Source organism: Callorhinus ursinus, unplaced genomic scaffold (assembly GCF_003265705.2).
Source record: "Callorhinus ursinus isolate GAN/ISIS: 27379988/994484 unplaced genomic scaffold, GSC_fseal_2.0 scaffold27, whole genome shotgun sequence".
Lineage (NCBI taxonomy): Eukaryota > Metazoa > Chordata > Mammalia > Carnivora > Otariidae > Callorhinus > Callorhinus ursinus.
The window spans coordinates 18596720-18605453 of NW_027397089.1; the positions used below are offsets into that span (position 1 = coordinate 18596720).

The 8734-nt window shown below is 36.6% G+C and overlaps 1 non-coding gene across 1 annotated transcript; it reads left to right on the forward strand.

Annotated features, from left to right (window-relative positions):
- Positions 1-3142: 3142 nt before the first annotated feature.
- LOC112830241 (U6 spliceosomal RNA) lies at positions 3143-3249 on the forward strand. Its single transcript, XR_003209862.1, has one exon. It is a non-coding gene; the product is annotated as a U6 spliceosomal RNA (small nuclear RNA).
- Positions 3250-8734: the final 5485 nt, after the last annotated feature.

An 8734-nucleotide genomic window follows, 5' to 3' on the forward strand; every position in this document is an offset into this window, starting at 1 on the left:
TCTTTTTTTTTTTCTTTTTCTTAACTTCATTGTATTTATTAATTGTATTGTATTTTTTATTTGAGTATAGTTAACACATAATGTTACATTAGTTTCAGATGTGCAACTTAGTGATTTGACAAGTTTATACATTATACTATGTTCACCACAAGTGTAGCTAGTATCTGTCCTATTATACCACTATTACAATATCATTAACTGTATTCCTTATGCTCTGCATTTTATTCCTGTGACTCACTCATTCCATAACTGGAGCCTGGATCTCCTTCTCTCCTTTTACCCATTTTGCTCACCGTCCCCATCCCTTTTCCTCTGGCAACCATCAGTTTGTTCTCTGTATTTATAGTTCTGATTCTGCTTTTTATTTATTCTTCTTTTTTAAGATTCCATTTATGGTGGAATCATGTGATATTTGTCTTTCTCAGTCTGATTTATTTCACTTAGCATAAAACCCCCTAGGTCCATCCGTGTTGTCACAAATGGCACAGTTTCATCCTTTTTATGGCTGTGTAATATTCCATTATATATTTTATATATAATATATATAAGGATATATATAATATAAATTTACAATATATATTACACCCATATATATAATATTTTCCTTGTCCATCATCTACTGATGGACACTTAGATCTCTTCCATGTCTTGGCTTTTGAAAACAACATTGCAACAAACAGAGGGGTGCATACATCTTTTCCATTTAGCATTTTCAATTTCCCTGGGTATACACCCAGTAATGGAATTACTGGGTCATATGGAATTTCTATTTTTAATTTTTTGAGGAAACTCCATACTGTTTTCCACAGTAGCTGTAACAATTTACATTCCCACCAACAGTACACAAGGGTTCCTTTTTCTCCACATCCTCACCAACCCTTGCTTCTTATCTTCATTTTAGCCAGTCTAACAGGTATCAGGTGATATTTCATTGTGGTTTTGCTTTGCATCTCCCAGATAATCAGTGATGTTGAGCATTTTTTCATGTGTCTGTTGGACATCTGGATGTCTTCTTTGGAAAAATGTCTATTCAGGTCCTCTGGCCATTTTTATTCAGATTATTTGGGGTTTTTTTGGTGTTGAGCTATGTTAAGTTCTTTATATATTTTGCATATCAACCCCTTATCAGATATATCATTTTCAAATATCTTCTCTCATTCAGTAGGTTATCCTTCTGTTTTGTTGATGGTTTCCTTTGCTATACAAAACCTTTTTCTTTTGATGTAGTCCCAATTGTTTATTTTTGCTTTTGTTTCCCTTGCCTTAGGAGATATGTCTAGAAAAAGCTGCTATGGCTGATGTCGGAGGAATTGTTACCTGTATTTTCTTCCAAGATTTCTATGGTTTCAGGTATCATGTTTAGGTCTTTAATCCATTCTGAGTTTATTTTTGTGGATGGTGTCAGAAAGTAGTTGAGTTTCATTCTTTTTCATGTAGCTGTCCAGTTTTCCCAGCACCATTGACTGAAAAGACTGTCTTTTCCCCATTGTATATTCTTGCTGCTTTTGTCATAGATTAATTGGCCATACAAATGTGGGTTTACTTCTGGGATGTCTATTCTGTTCTATTGATCTGCGTGTCTTTTTTTGTGCCAGGACCATATGGTTTTCATTACTACAGCTTTGTAGTATATCTTGAAATCGGTAATTGTGATACCTTCAACTTTGTTCTTTCTCAGGATTTCTTTGGCTATTTGGGGTCTTCTATGATTCCATACAAATTTGGTATTATTAGTTCTAGTTTTGTGAAAAATGCTGTTGATATTTTGATAGGGATTGCATTGAATCTGTAGATTGCTGTAAGTAATATGGACATTTTGACATTAATTCTTCCAATTCATGAGCATGGAATATCTTTCTATTTATTTGTATCATCTTCAATTTCTTTCAGTATTTTATGGCTTTCAGAGTACAGGCCTTTCACCTCCTTGGTTAAGTTTATTTCTAAGTATTTTGTTCTTTCTGGTGCAATTGAAAATGGGATTGCTTTTTCAATTTCTCTTTCTGCAACTTTATTGTTAGTGTATAGAAACACTACAGATTTCTGGGTACTAATTTTGTATCCTGCCACTTTACTAAATTTGTTTCTTATTTCTACTAGTTTTTTGGTGGAATCTTTAGAATTTTCTTTGTTTTATGTTATCTGCAAATAGTGACAGTTTAACTTCTACTTTATCAATATGGATGCCTCCTATTTCTTCTTTTTCTTGTCTGATTGCTGTGGCTAAGACCTCTAGTACTATGTTGAATAAAAGTGATGAGTGTGGACATCCTTGTTTTGTTTCTGACCTGAGAGAGAACACTCTCAATTTTTCACTATTGAGAATGATGTTGGCTGTGGTTTTCCATATATGGCCTTTATTATGTTGATGTATATTCCTTTTAACCCTATTTTATTGAGAGTTTTTATCACGAATAGATGTTGAATCATGCCAAATGTTTTCTCTGCATCTATTGAGATGATCATATTTTATTCTTTATTTTGCTTATGTGGTGTATGATGGTGATTGATTTGCAAATATTGAGTCATCCTTGCATCCCAGGAATAAATCTCACCTACTCGTGATGAATGGTGTTTTTAATATATTGTTGTGTGCAGTTTGCTAATATTTTGTTGAGGATTTTTGCATCTGTGTTCATCAGGGATATTGGCCTCTGGGGTTTTCTTTTTTTGTGGTGTCTTTGATTTTGGTATCGGGATAATGCTGGACTCAGAATGAATTTGGAGACTTTCCTTCCTCTTCTATATTTTAGAATAGTTTTGAAAAGAATAGGTATTAACTTTTATTTAAATGTCTGGTAGAATTCACTTGTGAATCCATCTGATCCTGGACTTTTATTTTTTGGTAGTTTTTTTATTACCTATTCAATTTTGTTACTTGTAATCCATCTGTTCAGATTTTTTTATATCTTTTTGATTCAGTTTTGAAAGATTATAGGAGCATCTGGGTGGCTCAGTCAGTTAAGCATATGCCTTCAGCTCAGGTCATGGTCTCGGTCCTGTGATAGAGTCCCACTTTGGGACTCCTGCTCAGTGGGGAACCTGCTTCTTCTCCCCAACACTCAATCATGCTCTCTCTCTCTCCCTCTCTCTCTCAAAGAAATAAATAAAATTTAAAAAAAAAAGAAAGATTGTATGTTTCATGCTCACTTCGGCCGCACATATACTAAAATTAGAATGATACCGAGAAGATTAGCATGGTCCCTGCACAGGGATAACATGCAAATCCACAAATGATTGTATGTTTCTAAGAATTTACCCATTTCTTCTAGGTTGTCCAGTTTGTTGGCATATAATTTTTTGATGGTATTCTCTTATAATCCTTTATATTTCTGGGGTATATTTTGTTACTTCTCCTCTTTCATTTCTGATTTTATTTATTTGGTCCTTTCTTCTTTTTTTCTTGATAAATCTAGTTAAGGGTTTGTCAATTTTTGTTTATCTTTTTGAAGAACTAGCTCTGGCTTTTATTTATTTATTTTTTCTATTTTTTAAAATCTGTACATCATTTCTTTTTGCCCTGATCTTTATTATTTCCTTTCTTCTACTCACGCTGGGTTTTGTTTGTTCTTCTTTTTTTAGTTCCTTTCAGTGTAAGGTTAGGTTTTTCTTGTTTCTTGAGGTAGGCCTGTATTGCTGTATACTTCCCTCTTAGAACTGCTTTCGCTGTGTCCCAGAGATTTTGGACTTTTTTTTTTTCATTTTCATTTGTCTCCGTGTATTTTTTTGCTTTCTTCTTTCATTGCTTCCTTGACCCATTGGTTGTTTAGTATCATGTTGTTTAGTGTCCATGTGTTTGTGTTTTTTCCCAGTTTTTTCTTGTGATTTATTTCTTGTTTCATACTGTTGTGGTTGAAAAAAGATGCATGGTATGATTTCAGTCTTCTTAAATTTTTGAAGCTTGTTTTATGGCCTAATATATGATCTGTCCTGAAGAATGTTCCATCTGTACTTGAAAAGAACGTGTATTCTGTTGTTTTTGGATGGAGTGTTCTGTATATTTCTGTTATGCCCATCTGCTCCTATGTGTCATTCAAAGACGTTTCCTTTTTGATTTTCTATCTGGATGATCTATCAATGTAAGTGGAATGTTAAAATTCCCTACTATTACTGTATTACCATCAATTTCTCTCTTTGGTCTATTAATATTTGCTTCATGTATTTGGGTGCAAAGGTATTTGCAATCATTTTATCCTTTTATTAGATTGAACCCTGTATCATTATGTCATGCTCTTCTTTGTCTCTTATTACAGTCTTTATTTTTAAGTCTATTTTGTCTGATATAAGTATTGCTACGCTGGCTTATGTCTGCTTCTATTTGCAGGGTGAATGTTTTTCTATCCTTTCACTTTCAGTCTGTATACGTCTTTGGGTCTGAGGTCAGTCTCTTTTGGCAGCATATAGATAGGTCATTTTTTTTATCCATTCCACCACTCCATGTCTTTTTTTTTTTTTTAAGATTTTTTATTTATTTGTTTGATGGAGAGAGAAATAGTGAGAGAGGGAACACAAGCAGGAGGAGTGGGAGAGGGAGAAGCAGGCTTCCCGTTGATCAGGGAGCCCGATGCAGGGCTCGATCCCAGGGCCCTGGGATCATGACCTGAGCCAAAGGCAGATGCGTAACGACTGGGCCACCCAGGCGCCCCAACTCCATGTCTTTTGATTGGAGCATTTAGGCCATTTACATTCAAATTAATTATTGATAAGTATGTACTTATTGCCATTTTTAAAATGTGTCTTCTGGTTGTTTTTATAGTTCCTCTTTGTTCCTCTTTTCCTCCCTTGCTCTCTTTCTTTGTGGTCAACGAGTATCTATAGCATTTTGTTTGGCTTTCTTTCTCATTATTTTTTGTGTATTTGTCATAGGTTTTGGGGTTGTGATTACCACCATGTTCATGTATAACATCTTAAGTAAATAACAGTCCATATTGATTTGATGGTCATTTAAGTACAAACACACTCTAAAATAAAAAAACAAAAACGACAAAAAAACTGAAAAAAGAAAAAATCTTTCTTTTTCCTCCTTTAACTCCTTTCTCCACATTTTATGTATATGTTCTCATATTTTACATCTTTTTATTCATATTTTTCTTATGTCTAATTATGGCCATTTCTTTTCCATTTAAAGAGGTCCCTTTAACATTTCTTGTAAGTCTGGCTTAGTGGTAATAAACTCCTTTATCTTTTGTTTGTCTGGCAAATTCTTTATCTCTCTTTCAAATCTGAATGATAACCTTGCTGGATAGAGTATTCATGGTTGTAGGTTTTTTCCTTTCAGCACTTTGAATATATCATGCCACTCCCTCTGGCTTACAAAATTTTGCTGAAAAATCAGCTGATAGCCTCATAGTTTTTCCCTTGTAGGCAATTTTTTGTTTCTCTCTTGCTGCTTTTATGATTTTCTCTTTATCTTTAACCATTGACATTTTAATTATTACTTGCCATGGTTTGAACCTCCTTGGGTTCTTCTTGTTCAGAACTCTCTGTTATTCTTGGACTTGGAAGTCTATTTCCCTCCCTAGGCTAGGGAAGTTTCCAGTTATTATTTCTTCAAATAAATTTCCCACAACTTTCTCTCTCTCTTCTGGGACTCTTATAATGTGAATGTTTGATCACTTGATATTGTCCAAAAGATGTCTGGCCTCATTTTTTTAAATGCTTTTCTCTTTTGCCATTCAGCTTGTGTGTTTTCCATTACCCTGTCTTCCAGATTATTGATCCATTCTTTTGCATCCTCTAACCTACTATTGATTCCCTTTAGTGTGTTTTTTTATTTCAGTTATTATATTTTTCAACTCTGATTTTTTTTAAATATTTTCTGTCTCTTTATTGAAGGTCTCACTGAGTTCTTCCACTTTTTTCTCCAGCCCAGTGAGTGAGTATCTTTATGATCATTACTTTAAATTCTTTATTAGGCATATTAGTTATCTCTGTTCCATTTAGTTCTTTTTCTGAGGTTTTTCCTTATCTTTCTTTTGGAGCATGTTTCTCCGTCTCCCCATTTTGCTTGACTCTCTGGGTTTGTTTCTACAGATTAGGTGAAAAGGCTACTTCTCCTAAAGTTGAAGGAGTGGCCCTGTGTATGGTGTCCCCTGTGCAGATTGTGTGAGCTTGATGACTTTTGCTGGCTGGCTGGAGCTATGGCTGTATATGCTAATTACTCTTTTAAACCATGGTTTTTTTATAGAAAGAATAAAGAAAAATAATAATAATGATGATGATAAAAGAAAAGAAGAAAAGAAAAAATTTAAAGAAAAGGACATAAAGAAGAAAAAGAGAACAAGAATGAAAATAACAAAACCAAAAAAAAACCCAAAAATAAAAACAAGACAAATTTTTAAAGTAAAAAGATTAATAAGTTAAATTAAAAATAAAAATTTTTTTAAAAATTCAAAAGGCCATAAAATCACAGCCTGTTTTTTGTGCACAGGGCTGCTAAGGTGAGCTTGTGGACCTGGTCTTGCTGAGGTCACAAGTGCTCTGGGAGCTGGACCTTGCTTTGGTCTGGGCTTTTCAGGTGGATGAGGAGAGAACTTTCCCACAGTTCCTCAGCCCTTTTAAACCTCAGCTTTCTTTCTGTGCCTCGGTAAAACTGGGGCTGGTGTGGACTTAAGGACCTTGGGCTTGCTGAGGTTACAAGTTCTCTGTGATCACTGGACCCACCAGTTATGGTGTCTAGACCCACCCATTAGTTCCTCAGGACCCTCCAATTATGGAGTCCAAAGCTGCCTTTTATGGCAACCAAACCTGCACCTTATGGTATCCAGACCCTGCTCCGGTCTGTGCTTTTAAGGTGGACAGGGAGAGAATGTTCTTGCAGTTCCTGGGTGCTTCTAAATGGTAGTTTTTGTTTCTGTTTTTGTTTTTTTCTGTGTCCCAGCACAGCTAAGGCTGGTATGGGTTTGTGGACCTTGGGCTTGCTGAGGTTGCAAACTTTCTGTGCCAATCTGACCCACCAGTTACGGCATCAGGACCCACTAATTATGGCATCCCAGCCCGTGCCTTATGATGTCCAGACCCTGCTGCAGTCTGGCCTTTTAAAGTGGCATGGGGAGAGCGTTTCCATAGCTCCTTGGCCCTTTTAAAACCCAGCTTCTTTTTCTGTGTCCCAGCGTGGCTAGTGCTGATGTGGGCTTGTGGACCCTGGGCTCACTGAAGTCCCAAGCTCACTGAGACAGGTGGACCTGCCCCTTCCGGTGTCCAGACGCTGCTCCCATCTAGGTGAGGTGATAACATAAACCATATCCTTCTGACCTGGAAAGCTTTCCCACAGCAGAGTTCTAGTGCTATCTCTTTTATATGCTAGTTGTTCTTTTTTTTTTTTAAAGATTTTATTTATTTATTTGAGAGAGAGAGAATGAGAGAGAGAGCACGAGAGGGAAGAGGGTCAGAGGGAGAAGCAGACTCCCCGCTGAGCGGGGAGCCCGATGTGGGACTCGAACCCGGGACTCCAGGACCATGACCTGAGCTGAAGGCAGTCGCTTAACCAACTGAGCCACCCAGGAGCCCACTAGTTGTTCTTTTAAACCAGGCCTTTTTTTCCTGTGCCCAAGTACAAAGGGATTTGTTCCCAAGTCCTCGGTACTGTCCCTCCCCAGTGCAGCCTCAGGGGTGGGTGTTCTCTTTGTTGCTGGGTCTCCATCTCTCTTGCTCTTCGTTTGCCATTCTCTCTACCTTTGGTTGCTCCAGATCTGTTCAGTCAGCCCTTACGTCTTCAGGAGTAACTGTCCTATTAATAGGTGTAATTTGGTGTTTGCCCTGAGGGAGGAGAGTTCAGAGCCTTCCTAAAAAAAAAGCCATCTTTGAACCAGAACTTCCTAAGGGACTTTAAGGAACAACCTCATTAACATAACTCAGGTATGTTTGAAAGGGGCTGATTTGGAATAACAAAAGACACCCATTTGACCCTTTTGACTCTGGAGCTATTTCAGGAATGGAAAAGATGTCCCTAAAGCTCTGAGCACTTAAGAAATTGCAAAGGTTTTAGGTGTGTGGCACAAACCATAGACAAGAGCAAATGTATATTTATTATACATCTCCCATCCAAGAGGTTGTCTGTCAAGGATATTGACGAGGAAATTCAGTGGGTAGAAGATGATGAAAACAAAGCTTTCCCAACATAAGGTCCTATACTTAAAAAAGAAGGAGGAGGAGGAAGAAGGGGAGGGGGAGGAGAAACGAGAAAGGTTAGTTAACATGCTTCATCATGAAGTGACTGATCTTACAACTATTGTTATAAATATATTGAAGTAATGGATGCAAGTGCCTCCTGAGATAGCACCTCTCTTCTATGATTTGCCTGCCAACACTGTATGACCTGAATCTAATCGTCAGGAAGTAACAGATAAGCCCCAACCGAGAGACATCTACAAAATAACTGGCCTATAATTTTCAGAAACGTCAAGGTCAAAAGCAATACGGAGACTGAGGAAAAGTTCCAATTTAAAGAGACAAAAGAAACTTGACAACTAAATGCAAATGGTGATCCTGGAAAATAGCCAGAAAGGAAATTACAGGAAAGGTTGATGAAATTTGTTAATGGACTATGTGTAAGATAATGATACTCTATAAATGTTAAATTTCTTGATATTGGTAATTGGTAAGTGGTTATATAAAAGAATGTCCTTGTTTTTAAGAAATAAATTCTGAGGCATTTAACGGTAAAGTGTGTTAATTAAACAAGGAGGCCATTTGACTGAGATGGTTCTAATACCTTAACGGCCTATGTAAGCAA